The sequence below is a fragment of the Falco peregrinus genome, chromosome 8 (genome assembly GCF_023634155.1).
Source record: "Falco peregrinus isolate bFalPer1 chromosome 8, bFalPer1.pri, whole genome shotgun sequence".
NCBI classification, from domain to species: Eukaryota; Metazoa; Chordata; class Aves; order Falconiformes; family Falconidae; genus Falco; species Falco peregrinus.
Window position 1 is genome coordinate 14,836,348 of NC_073728.1, and position 13,697 is coordinate 14,850,044.

Below are 13,697 nucleotides of genomic sequence, written 5' to 3' on the forward strand. Positions count from 1 at the left end.
AATCCATTATTCCAGTAGAAGGATATGACCCTCAGACAGCTCCATAATTTTAATTTGTCTGATTATGGTGACATGCAGTGGCATGCCTTACAGTGTGATGGGACTGAAAACAAGAAGAGTCTGATGCCAAAATCACTTTCTGCTCATGATATTTTTGGGTTTGGTTTGTTTGGGGGAAAATTATGGCTGGTGAAAATATTAGATAAATCAAGGAAGTTTATGGTTCTTCCTTCAAATGCTATGTGCTTCACACCTGACCCAGAAGAACTATTTGAAATGAAGGACTAAAACCATCTCTGCACCACTTAAATTCAAGGCTTATTAATTCTAACTGCCTTAGCTGTGCCAAGCATCGCCAGCTGTGGAGGTGGATACACATCTGTTAAGAATCAGACTAACATCTATTTTGTGTGCTGGCAACTGTCAGAGTGAACAGTAATCATCAGCAGCATGATTACCACTTTATGTGTTGTCCCCCACATATGTGTATGTATTTATGGAATCATAGAATCAAAATCGTTTAGGTTGGAAAAGACCTTTAAGATCATTGAGTCCAACTGTTGTATTTACACATGTATTTAGGGATATATTTAGGATTATAACACATGGTATAACCTCCTGACCTTCCTGGTGGTACCATAACACAATCCTTGAGAACATTCTCCTACCCCCACCCCTGTACTTAATCGATGTGAGAGGAGAGGAACAAAGATCTTCTGAGTGTAATAATAGTATGGTGTTAAGAGGCCTTGTCTGCCAAGACAGATAATCCTATGACAATGTAAATCTGCTACTTCAGTCCAAATTCACAGGTGGAATTCAATGCCTAAGTATCTTTAGCCTCCAAGCAACTTCCTAAACCAGGAATAATAGCATTCCTCTACCAGACAGGTATACCTGCATTAATGAGAATATCAGATCTCAAAGAGACAGAAGCCCCAGACTGACTTCCCTGGCCTCACCTGTCTGTGCTAATCTGTTTATAACACCATGCTGTTCCTGGCTAATATTGCCTTCAATCAAACAATATCCTGTTAAACACTAACTTCTCCTTAGTTGACTGCTAAACCACGAAGTGGTAGCTTCAGTGGCCACACCATGGTACTCAAACACAGTAGGTGAAAGTACTGCGTTACCACAGTTCTCCTCCTTCTGTGCCTTGTGTTCCCTATTGTATTCATTACTGGATTTCTGTGATGCATCACACAGTGGTTGTGTGTATTCTGGGAAGGGCCAAGCATGTGCTTGTGAGCTGGTTGAGCTCTCCATCTCAGCGGGAGTTGTTTCTTTTCACACAAAGACATGTAAATTTAAGGAAGCGTGTGCATTTGAGTCTTGGCTGAGGCCATAACTGATGTATGCTGTGTGATACTGATACATATTTTGTGATGCCAGTGCACTATTACTCTCACCTGGGAACTGGAAGCAATACCAAGAATTCCTTGTCAAGGGTGACTGTGAGGATCAAATGTTTTGAGGGGGGCAAGTAACTGCTGGAATATTATTTGTTTGGTACTAAGCAGATTTTTTTGTTGTTGTTGTACCCATGAATTTCTGTTGCCATAAAAGACAAAAATATACCATGGCTTTCTAAGAAACTCTGACATCAGTGCTAATACACTGTGACCTGCTTGGGGAAAAGAAAGAAGATAGATATGGAAGGGGTTGTATGCTGTATATCCATGGCAGTGTTTGAGGGCATCAGTGCATACCCCAGTCTCATCCTTTCTTGGAGAATTGTAGGGTGCAGACATTAAAGTTAATGGTCCATAGATATATAGGGGAGCAAAGAAGGAAATTAGGGTAGCAATTATTCAATCTGATGTTTTCGGAAAGGGAGATCATCTCCAAAGAGAGGAAGATGTTACATTCCAGTGTGTCTGTGTAGATAGATTTTTATGGATCACTCTTCAGGGCTGAATACAGAAAAAAATACCTTTTTCTGAAAAGTTAACCCTAGCCTGGTATCTGATCTAAAGACCATTAAAGCTACTAGGCATGTTTTTAACTTAAATAGAGGTTAGGTTGCAACCTTAATTCTGTCCTGAATATGGAGATTTTTTGATTCATGCAAAACTTTCTTTATTTTGTCATACAATAAAATAGATTTTTTTAACAAACACCAACAAAAGTGCTAAAAGACAGCCAATCTAATTATAATATTTCTGTCAGCACCCATTCTTTTAGCCCCAGAAGGAGCAGACTCCTGCCACGGTTCTGCTCTTCCACATAGTTCTGATTTTAATAAGAACAGGAGGAGGCCTATAGAGAGCGTAACATTTTCTGCAGGGGACCAGTCCATGCCTCAGCATTAATAATGCAGCAAATTAATGGTCTTCTCAAAGAACTGCTCTTTTGTATGATGACAGCCCAGTGTGCCATATTTCTTACAAAGCTATAGTTTATGACTAAGATGCTGATCAGATGTTATACATACATTCATGTCACAGATTACCAAATGGCAGTAACAATGGAGATATCTTCCAAGTTTTACACAGACTTTTTCTTTGTTTCTCTTTTTTTTTTAATGAAAAGTTAATTCTCAATCCATCTCAAGCACTCTTTTTTTTTTTTCTTTCTTTTCCTCATCTAACCACCCCCACCCCCTCCCCCACCATCAATCTGTGTGAAATCTTTCCAGCAAGACCTAAAAAGATGTGATATCCTCTTGGATTCATGTTTCATGTGGAATCTCAAGCTGAGAGAGGCCTCAGGATAGAGCACTAACTGACAGGGGGACGGCAAGGCAGTTGGGATTGTGTAGGCGTGCAGAACTGAGGAACCAGGGCTGCTCAATATGTTTTTAATGAAACTAATAAATACAGCCATTGAATGAATAGAGCTGATTGACACGGGGAGTTCCTAGTTCCCCCCTTCCATCTGCAGCCTTTTCAGTAGCAGAACAGAATAAAGAAATTTAAAAAGAAACTGGGACATGTTTTTTCAAAGAAATGTTATACAAAATTGCAAGCAAAATGCTGGATAAAAGAAAATTGTTCTTTTTCTACAAAAAGCCTAACATGGTTTTTCCCATGTTCTTTCCACAGAAAAGAATCAAACCCTCTCTCACAGTTTCCAGTGAGCCAATGGAAAGATCAGTAATGGAATAGCTGAAAAAAATTCAAAGTAGAAATTGTTTTTCATTATCCTTTTCATGACAGGGGAAAAATTGCTAGGAAAAATCAGCTCTCCCACTGCTTTATAAAAAAAAAAAAAAAAAAAAAAAAAGAAAAGAAAAAAGTAGAAGTGAGCTTTGAAATGTCTTGATGATAAAGACTGAGCATTTCCAAGGGAAAATGCAGCCCTGATCTAATTATGGAAAGGGGCTTGCAGCCACACAGCTCTGACCTCATCACACCATGCAGGATCAGGCAGCGCATTGTCTGCACTGGGTAGGATGTGGGTAGTCAAGTCTTTGAGTAGAAGAGTGCCTGCATTTCCACATACGTTCTTTTTCCCCCATTAGCATGTTGACTGTGTTTTCAGTTCTAAAAGATGGGAACAGGGATGATGAATGACCTTGAGGACAGCTAAACTCATATCACAGTGGTGTATTCCAAAGTGGGGAGACAGGCAGAGGAGTTGTTTAAAAATAGGTAGATAGCCAAAAATAAATACTATCAATGTCTGCATACCACAAGCTTAAAAATAATAACAGGTGAAAGCAGAGTGTATGACAGTGGAAGGAGAACTTGACGTAATGGGTATTTCTGAAGAATGGGGGAGTGTCAAAAATCAATGGGATACTGTAATACTTACTATAATCTCTAGAGCAAGGACAGCAGGTTAGGTCACAGAGTGAGGGGGAGGAAAGGGACTCGGCAGTTGCAAGACACCATTGGATCTATAGAGATAAGATTTTAGTAGCTGAAGAAAACCAGATAGTAAAAAATCTATGAATTTATCTATTAATGGCTGACAAGAAGCAACTATATATTAGGAGTAAATAAAAGGGACCACAGTGTAATTCTGAGCAACATCCTCTGGGTAAGAAGCATACCAAAGAGTAGCTTTTAAAAATTTGGAAAGGGGAATTTTCTTATAAAAAATACACAATCAAATAGAGAAGCTAGTGAACAAGCCATGGAATTGCGAGTAAGGATATTCAGATCTTTAGGCTGAGCAATGAGTTATTTTCTGAGAAACTCACAGTAGATTTTAAAGACTAGATTATCTAATGCTTGTTTTTCTACCTTCCCACCTCACACCCTATTACACTGAAATATTTTCCAAGATATTCTTTCTTCTGCTGTTCCCTTTTATATCTTCCTCCCACAGAACTGTTATAGCAATATTCCAGCTGTTTTCTTGCTGCTGTGGATATGCACAGAAGACTCCCATGCCGTTGTATAGATGATAGACCACAATGCCTCAAAGTATCCCTGAGCTGCTTAACCTTATACAGTGCACATTGCAGAATTCAAGAAATTAAAGTTGTCTGGGGGGGGTGGGGAGAGATGGGGGGGCAGGGGGCTAGGGGCTACTCCACAGAGGTTTAGGTCAAAAATATGCACAAGGCTTTGTAGGAACAGAACCTCCAAATGTCGTGCAAAAGTGAAAAAAACCCCACCTGTATATTCATAGTCACAACAAGATTATTTGTATTTGAAAAATAATTTGGCCAGAGCCTGACTTGCAATGGCTAATATTCTTATTCCGTAACTAGGTTAGTCTTGCTGGCACTCTATTGAATCCCACAAATATCCAAATTAAACTGGAGCAGTTCAGAAGAGGTTTTCTGTAACTCTCACTTCTCCTTCTGGGTCCTAAGTAAATAGGTGCATGGTGTGCATCATGCCAAGTGGCCAGCAAAGCTGAGCTCTGACAAGTCAACTACCAATGCATGTCCCAGGGTCAAGCTCACTGGTATCAATGGAATTTTTGTCTTAACAGTGAAAGTGGATCAGAGTCCCCTCTGGGCTGAGCTGTTGTGAATGCCTGTGCTATTGATAGACTATTCTACGAGGATTAGTATTTTTTAAAGGTACAGAAAAAGGAGTCGGGAAGAAAAGAAATAGTAGTAGCATGAAAAAATATTTAATTAATTAACCTGCCTTCCCCAGTTCTTAGTTCTTTTCTTTTTTCTAGGGAACCATCTATTTAATTAGGGAGTTTTAATCAAATGAGTGTTTTTTGAAGATGCAGACAATTAGTACGCTGCTTGTCACAAGTTTAGCTATCAAGTGATACTTTTCAGGACTTATGCCTCCTATAGACTATCAAGCTGGAAACTTTGCAATGAAATGAACTTTCATGAGTAACCATTATAAGCACATGAGATTATCTTTAAGGAATTGATTAGATTTCTTTCAAATATTTCAAGTGAAATACACCTGAGATACTCCAATTCATGAATCACTCTTCTAGAATTTTGTTCTCTGGAGCTCAGATCCAAAATCACAACTTCTGCCAACCCCAGGGCTGGATCACGTTTCTGTGAAAATCAGAATCATTGCATTGGCTTTACAGGCAATACATTCAGGCTCTAAATGTCTAATTAAAATGTGAAACTTATTTGTCAAAATATTTTAGAAGTATTGGCAACGTTTTTCTACATGTGGGAACACTTTTTGCCATGGTCACAAAATTAGATGGGTATTCAAAAGATGTCCTGAAGACTTAGGAAAGATAGTTTTGCGTGGTAGTTTTATTTCTTCCTCTTTTATTTTGTTTTGTTTTACTTGCAATTTGTATGGCTCCTTGGGGCTAATTTATGATTTTCAAAAATGTGGTTAAGTAGTTCCTTTACAGAAGACAAACATCAATAAAAAAGCCAGGTTCAGTCTTATGTGTACTTTGTCCTCAGGCTTCCAGAGAAACTGAAATGGTTCAGAAGTACAAATTCCTGTTAAAAAGTTGGGAATGTGTGCTATTTTTATAACTTGTTCCTCCACCTTGTTATTTAAATAACTGCCTCCTTGCCTACCCACCATATTTAGGAAAAAGAACTTTGCACAGACACATTGTATATGACAGGGGGGAAAAAGGAGGGGGGGGGGGGGGAGGATATAAAAAAAGAAAGAAAAAGAAAACACACAAAAAGATTCCCATCTACAGAGCTGCAGAAGAGAAGACATAGCCTCCAGTTCAGGAAATACTTCCTGTTCCTAAAAAGGTGATTAATCATGTGCTTTAAGTGCACACTTATGTGCCTTGCAAATTTGGGGTAAAGGAGGAAATTGTGTGCTGAGTAGAACATCCTGGTTTTATTTCCTAAAACGTCTTCTTGTCTTTAAGATCTTGTTCTGTCTGACCAGACAACTGATAATCACAGGACAAAAATCGATCTAGGGCCTGGAGCAACTGATTGCCAGCAGGTCAGCTGAAGCGCATCCTGTGCTGGGGACTAATTGCTGGAGTTTTACAGTTGTTAGGGAATCTGCTGGGGAAGACTGTGAAACCCAGCATATGTATTTCTGATTTTATTAGTACAGGGAGAGAAACTGGGAACAGATCGTCATTCTTTACATTCATCCTCACTTGGAAGAATCTGGGTGCTAGAAAAAAAATATTAATGTACAAATTCTTATTTATATAGTGGTACCTTTGTATAGCTGGGTAGAAGAGCCTTCATTTGAGAATCAAGAAAAAAATGGTACTGACTTATAAAGTCATATAAATAGCTTTTCTGTAAATGTGAATCTGACCTCAAGTATTAGGAGCTCCAGAGTGAAAGTATAGCATTGTTAAAAAATAAAGGGGCAGAGAGGCTTAAGTTCAGGCATGTAATTGCTTTGCAGACATTCCGCATGCAAAAATAGAAGGTAAAAACTTCTTAGGAAAAGTAAGACAGTGTGATACATAAAGACATTTACCCCTAGGTAAATCGGGAGTAATTCTCCTGAAGTCAACAGATTGGTGTAAATTGAGTCTGGAGCAAAGCAGGAGTCTGAGATAATATTTGCCTAAGTTACCTCCCTTGTTATTGGGAGGATTGTCAGCTGCTGCCACATGTATTTGGAGCTGCAGCACAAGAGGATAAAGGGAGAATGCTTGAGAACTAATTAACAAGTTACCAGCTGAACGTGTCTCATTATTTTGAAATGTAAATGTTTTTCTTGATTAAATGTAGACCATTAGCTCTACTCTATGATAGAGGAAGTTTCATCAGAAGTGAAAGAAGAGGAAGCAAGGAGCTTTGTGGTGTTGTGATGGACATTGAAATAGCTGATCCATTGGGAAGTGTCACAAGAATGTACAGAGAGCTGTTAGCATGAGCTTTTATATTTGAACTTATCCTCTGCAACTGGAGTTGAGAGGCTTTTACTCTCTTCAGGTTATGCAGAAAGGAAAAACATGACTTACACTGACCAGCAGTTACCAATCAGTTTAATGACAAGACAAACTCCTATTCAGCAGGATCTTGGTAACGTTTCATATAAATATAAGTTCTAGTGTAGAACAGGCAAAAGTTTCTCCTCGGATCCTTACCATAGATTTTTATCTACTCCAGATGCCTGGAGTTCCTATTCATGAAAACAAATTTCTGTATGTGTAAAAAACCATGTGTAGTGGATTTAGACACATTCCCAATTGACTTGCACAAGAATAACCACCTATTTTAAACACCCACTGAAAGGCACATTTTTTTATATACAAGGTCAAATTCTATCCTGATTATAGAGCAGGATGAATGAAAAACATTGAAGTTAGCAAAACAACTATGGATAACAAAGCTGTCCTTTCAAAACTTCTGGTCCTGTGGTGTGGATTTCTAGATCTGAAATATGCAGTCAGCTTCCAAACAACCTCCTCTTGACCTATGTCAGGGAGCCAAGACCATAGCATTTGGATTTTGCAATCCACTTTTCTTCTGTCTTCTTTCCAAGTGCAGCAGGAGACTCCCCAGGTGTTTCATTACCAGAAGTCACAGTGATCTTCTGTCTACCTTGGGAGAGTGTTATATGAAATGCAGTTACCTATATATTGAATGACCAAAGGGCCAATAGAATAATCTGAAGTGTTACTCCATAGCTGTGCAGCTCAGTCACCCTGACAAAAATACCATACTCTGTGTACTGCAACTTTCATGTAAATAGCAAGCAATATTTTTCATAAAGTTTGTGGTGAAGGCTTTGGGTAAGCTGGCCAAACTCGCAATGATGGGGTTATGTCCAGCTCCACTACAGTGGTTATTGCTCAAGTTCTTGGGCTACAGAGAAAATCTATGTGATTTTTGAAAAGATGAGCCCCCAGAACAACTGGAAGGTGTCATTATATATTGGCTAGAGCAGAAAATAATTCCTCTTCCTTGTTTAACAAGAAACCACCATCTACTTTTCTCCTCATTCTGTCCAGACACACAGTCAGGCTTCATTTTACCCATTCAACAAATAGAACCTTCACCACTAATATGAAAACATAGGCTTGTGTCATGCTAGCACCAAGAAGTAACTAGGGGCAGGGTGCCCATTATGCTAGGTGCTGCACAAACTTCTAAAGGAAACTATCTGTGATAAAGATGTTGACTTCTTGTTTAAGACAAAGCATCACTACCCTGGGTAGGAGGAGGTGGGGAGTTCGGGGAATGCATGGTTATAGAGACGAGCTTTGAGAATGTAAAATTGGTAAAGATTTTGAATTCCTGCCGTTTCTGAACCTAAGGCTCCAGTAATGGGATACCAATAGGATAGGTAAAATCGCATTCCTCTGAAATACCTTGTCTTGTATTCTGGCTTTATCAACTGGCTAGCAGTTGTTTTCACTGCAAAGTGAAACAAAAAGTGAAAAAAACCCACAGTGAGCATACCAGATGATTTTCATACGTGTTTAATAGAGCACGAGTAAAGCATTATCCAAAATGACTTATACCCTCTCAAACAATGATAGCTCTAGGAAAAAGCAAATATTGACACTTCAATAATGTTTGCCCAGCAATCAGTGAGCGGTATACAGCACTCAGGGTGTCTTTGTTACAGGAATCAATTATGAAAATGGAGAGCTGAGGTCCTCCAATTAGAAGTATATAATAAATGCTGACATTATTGAAAATGTGCACTCTGAATCTTTCTGAGGCTATGCATTTATCCACATCTCAGTCAGTACCACTTGAAACTTCCACTCCAGTTGGCTACCTCCCAGTATCCATACCTTTAATTTTAATGTTATCTCCTATGTGTGAAAATGGATGTTTGTCATGCTAGATCCACACAGCATCCACCTGTTCTGCCTTCAAAAATGATCAGTACCAGCTTTATCAGAGGACATAGTCCTGCAGCTGAGGAGATATTGAAAATATGCTCCCAGAGAATGTTTCCTCCTATTCACATTAACTGCATAGTGTCCTGACATAGACTTCATACACATTGGTTACATGACATCTGTCTTCTTCCTACAAACACTTGTTTCCTTCTCTCTGCTTGACTGATGCTAAGGTTAGCCTTCCCGTGTACCAAAACATTGAGATATGAAAATAAAGGGCTGGAGTCTTGATTAAATTTGCCTTTGCCACTTCATACCACCAGTGAGGCAAGGGGGTCAGCAGTCCCTCTACACACAGTGAGGACTGGAGTCGCAGCTCTTCTGTGTCACTGAAGCACTTGAAGCAGTTAAGAGATTAGTGACTTGAACCCTTAATGTTCAGTGAATGAAAGCTGGTTCCAGTTGTTTGTGTCAGCAATGCGTGGGATAGAACTTCTTACAGGAGAGATTCAGTGACCACTCTAAACGACTCCACTGGGGACAGATTGTTGTAACGTCTGTTTCTTGGTGCTATTTTCTGATTCTGTTAGCATTCACGAATGTCTCAACATCTAGCATTTTTCCATTACAGCCTCTATAATTTGTCACTGCTTCTCCCAGGACAAATATTTGCTGTGGAAAGATGAATCTGATTGGCTTGTTTTTAAGATCATAGCCTTTTCTTTTCCTTCTTTTCTGATAGCTTCATGATTGTTTTTGGCAGCTGAGTCACAAGAAGATGTTACACAAAGGGTATTTAAAGTATAATGAGGTTCAATGGAGTTGAAAGCTAAAGTTCATTAGCCTCACATTTAAGACTGTTAGAGCAGAGAGTCTGTAGTGAAGCATTGTGTTTGTCATTTGCACAGTGTTTCTGAAGAGCAAACAGCATAGATTCTCTGGACACTTACTGGCTTCCTTTCTGGCCTCGCAGCTGATTTTCATTTGCAACAGAGTCCAATATTGCAGAATGGAGATTGATGGAACCGTTCAGCACAGTGTCAGCAAGTGTATGTAACCTCTGCTCTGACCATCACCAAAGTTACCAGGAGAATGAATCAGAAAGGATTTGAGCAAAAGACAGTCTCGGTACCATAGTGACCATGCAGTTGCTAAGGATGTGATTAGCACTCTGATTGCAGGAACGGGAGAGTTAATTGCTATGTCCTCGTTCCATTTCTCCGGGGGAATACCTGTTTGCCAATTCTGCAAGACAAAAAAAGAAACAAACCACCCTCCTTTTGATTTTACAGCATCTGAGGCCAGCACCTGTTTGACAGTAAACATCTCCATTATGAAACTAGAATACAAAACTTTTATCAGCTAAGTGCAGCACATGCAATGCTAGCAATTTTTTTTTCTTTTTTCATTTCTTGCTATATTTTCTCCTCCCATGCACAACGCACTCTTGCTCACTTCCCTTTGGAAGTTTGAGAGCCTTTTTTTCCCCCCTGTAAATCTGAAATTCAGCTATTAAGCTGAAGAAGGCTCAGGGAAATGAACTGAAATGTCTAGTGAGAAGAAAAATGGCACTGTAAGGATGGGATAAAAAAAAAAAAGCTCAGGGTAATAGAGATTGATCACTCAATCTGTCCGTGGCCTCAAATAAAACTGAGTGAATTTAACACGTTAAGTTACAGTTAAGAAGCTGAGTTGTTTCTGTGGATATAATATAGTTTCAGATTATCATGGGGAGCCATTTATTTATTTCTGCATTTGTGAGTCATTTAGGCAGTCTCTTTATGTGAGTGAAAATATGTTTATTTTCCCACTCCCTGCTGTTGTGTGTTCTATTAATATCACACTAGTTGAAATAGATGGGCACAGTAGAAACTATTTGGTATTGAATTTGTTTTTCAGATTTCTTTTTCTTCTCTTTCTCTTCTTCAGGCAGCTATTTTTATAAACCAGTTCAAAAGCCCCCAGGCACTTATAATACAAGTTTTCCTCCATTTTTAAAACACAAGGCTTAACCCTGCAATAACAATCCATGAGGATTCAGGAGCCTGTGTAAGGTCTATGATGTCTTTTATCCCTTTCAGACAAGATGGAGAAGATACTGTGTTTCCCTAGCTTTCCAAAACAAAGCATTGGGTACTCAGAAGTGGCTATAGTTCTGACTGCTTCTGTTTGATAAAATATTGTAAAATATATCAAATATTATAAAATATTTCCCTTATTTGATAAAAGATAAAAAGCTAGAAACTGTCCAAAGAGAAGCTAGAGTAAATAGAAAAAGGATGTTGCTGTGATATATACTGGTCCCTGTAGTTTACCAGAAACCACAATTAACATCTCCCCCTCCCTCACCAAGGTCATTCCTGGTAGATGCTGCCATAGATGCTGTTGCCCCTTTCCTCATGGCAGAAGCTAACAGGATGCTGGGATATATGCCCCTTTTCATACTCCCTATAACCTCTTCAGAATTGTTTCTCTTCTCTCTGCCCTTCCTATGGCTCCATTTGGATTTTACTCAAGTGTGGACATGCCAAGCAGTGATCTGGTGGCATGCCATGCTTGGCAGTGTAAGTAGAGACTATAATGAGGATGCTGAAGAGCTTGTTATGAGGTGAAGCACAACAGGTTTACAAAGGAAATCAGTGGAGAAAATTAATGTGAAGTGCTCCTAGCTGAGCCAAGCAGTTTCCAGCTGAGGGAGGTTACAGATGAGAGCTCAAAGTCCAGGAGCTGGTGCTGGAAGACCTGACTGTCAAATCTGACTCGGCAGTTCTTGCCTATGTTGAAATGGTGGGGGATTATAGCACCTGTACTTGATGGAGGTGCTCTCCAATTGGTGGAGGCAAGAAGATTGTACTGGGAGCTCCAGGCAGTTACCTGGGGGCTCCTGAACTCATATAAGCTGAACTGTGCTATTACTGCTGTCTGTAGCAGAAGCAGGATGGCACTGAAAATGAGATCGTCTTCACACCCTCAGCCAGCATGACCCAGTTAGCTTGCAGCAGGCATCAATCAGGATGTTTGCCTCTGCCTGTGACTGAGCAGTGAGTGTGACCTAGTGCCCCTGGCTAGGCTCTTGCTTTGCCCCCCATTTGTCTCCCCGTTATGTGTCACTCTCTCCTTTGTGCTGCATTCTGTCTAGGTAGCAAGGTATGTGCACTGTGGAAGAGGCACTGTCTTGGTTTTAAATGTCACTATCACATCCTGTCCAGCATGGCCCTGACCTCTTGGTGTTGGTCTTAAGAGCTACAGAAATAGAAATTAATACATAAATCCTCCCACCTTAACCATAAAGGAGGGGTGGGCTGGTCATGACCCCATGATGCATATTCCTACCTTCCCTAGGAGTCTGCAACCCTAGGTCATCATCCCATGATGGAACACACATTACCATCTTCTGAATGAAACCTCACCAGCTTTCTCCTTGTGGGAAAGTGCCTCTGTCTCTTTGTTCTTTCTTAATCGTATATTGTGGTTCACATACAACCCTTCTTATGTCCTTGCCGCTGCCAGTGGAAGGGCAGTAATTCTGAAAGGACATTAACATCTGTCATTTTGTACATGCTTCAGATAGATCAATGAAAGTGCCAGCTCTTTCAAAGATACCGCTGGACAGTAAGCAAATATTATGTAAAGTTGAAGAGCTACATAGACTGCTCTGCTGGCTTAGGCAAACAGATAAGAAGGCTTGAACAAGCTCCTGGAGAGGGTATCTAAAAAGACCAGTCATAGGGAACAAGAGATAGGAACAACAGACTGGAGGAGAAAGCAGGAAATTAAGGACAGCTATATTGGTGTCACTACTACTTTCCAAAAGTCCAAGGGAGATGTGTCAGCATCTACAAATAAGAGCAAGATCAAGACATGAGAACTTACCCCCTCATTGCCTCCCCCTTGCATTGAATGTGCTGGTATTATCTACATTCTCAGTCACTTTATTCAGCTGAGGAAACAAGCTTGGTGAAGCATGTCATGTCTTCCCCAGGAACAAATCCACAACATCTGAGTGTTTTTGATCTAGGACATAATTTTCCTTTGGTGTTACTAGCAAAATTGGTGGTATCACCTTATGAGTCATCTTGTACAGCAGCAGTTTTTGAAAGTGTTCTGCTTTCTAATGCTGCATATTTTTTAGTAAGTCTTTTGCCAAAGTCCTCAGGCCCTAGGAAGCCAATTTATAACACATTTCTTTTAAAATACATGTGCCAGAAACCCACACATTCAACATGTCAAGCACAGGAGCCTGACATTAAGTTCTTAAACCTGTGGCTGAGATCCTAAAAATAAGCACCAGAAATTTTAACTGGGATGAAATCTAAAGAGCTTCAATGCCACACCAAGAAATTATGTATTTAGTCCTTTTCAAAAGCCAGAAAATAACAAGAGACAGGGCTTGTAATGCAGGACTAATTTTCTAGCCTGTGTGAAATGCTTTACAGCATTTTACACTGGTTTCTCTTCAGAGTGATATCCATCCATTAGAGGACTGGACCAGGGTCCAGAAATTTTCAGCACTTCTTACTGTTGACCTGTTCTCTTGGCTGCAGTTTCACCTTCCT

At 39.8% G+C, this 13,697-nt stretch overlaps 1 protein-coding gene across 2 annotated transcripts in view; it reads left to right on the forward strand.

The window, feature by feature from the left end:
* The window catches only part of KLF7 (KLF transcription factor 7), a 112,327-nt gene that overhangs the window by 72,236 nt on the left and 26,394 nt on the right, over positions 1–13,697 (forward strand). The gene's annotated exons all lie outside the window — the stretch shown is intronic.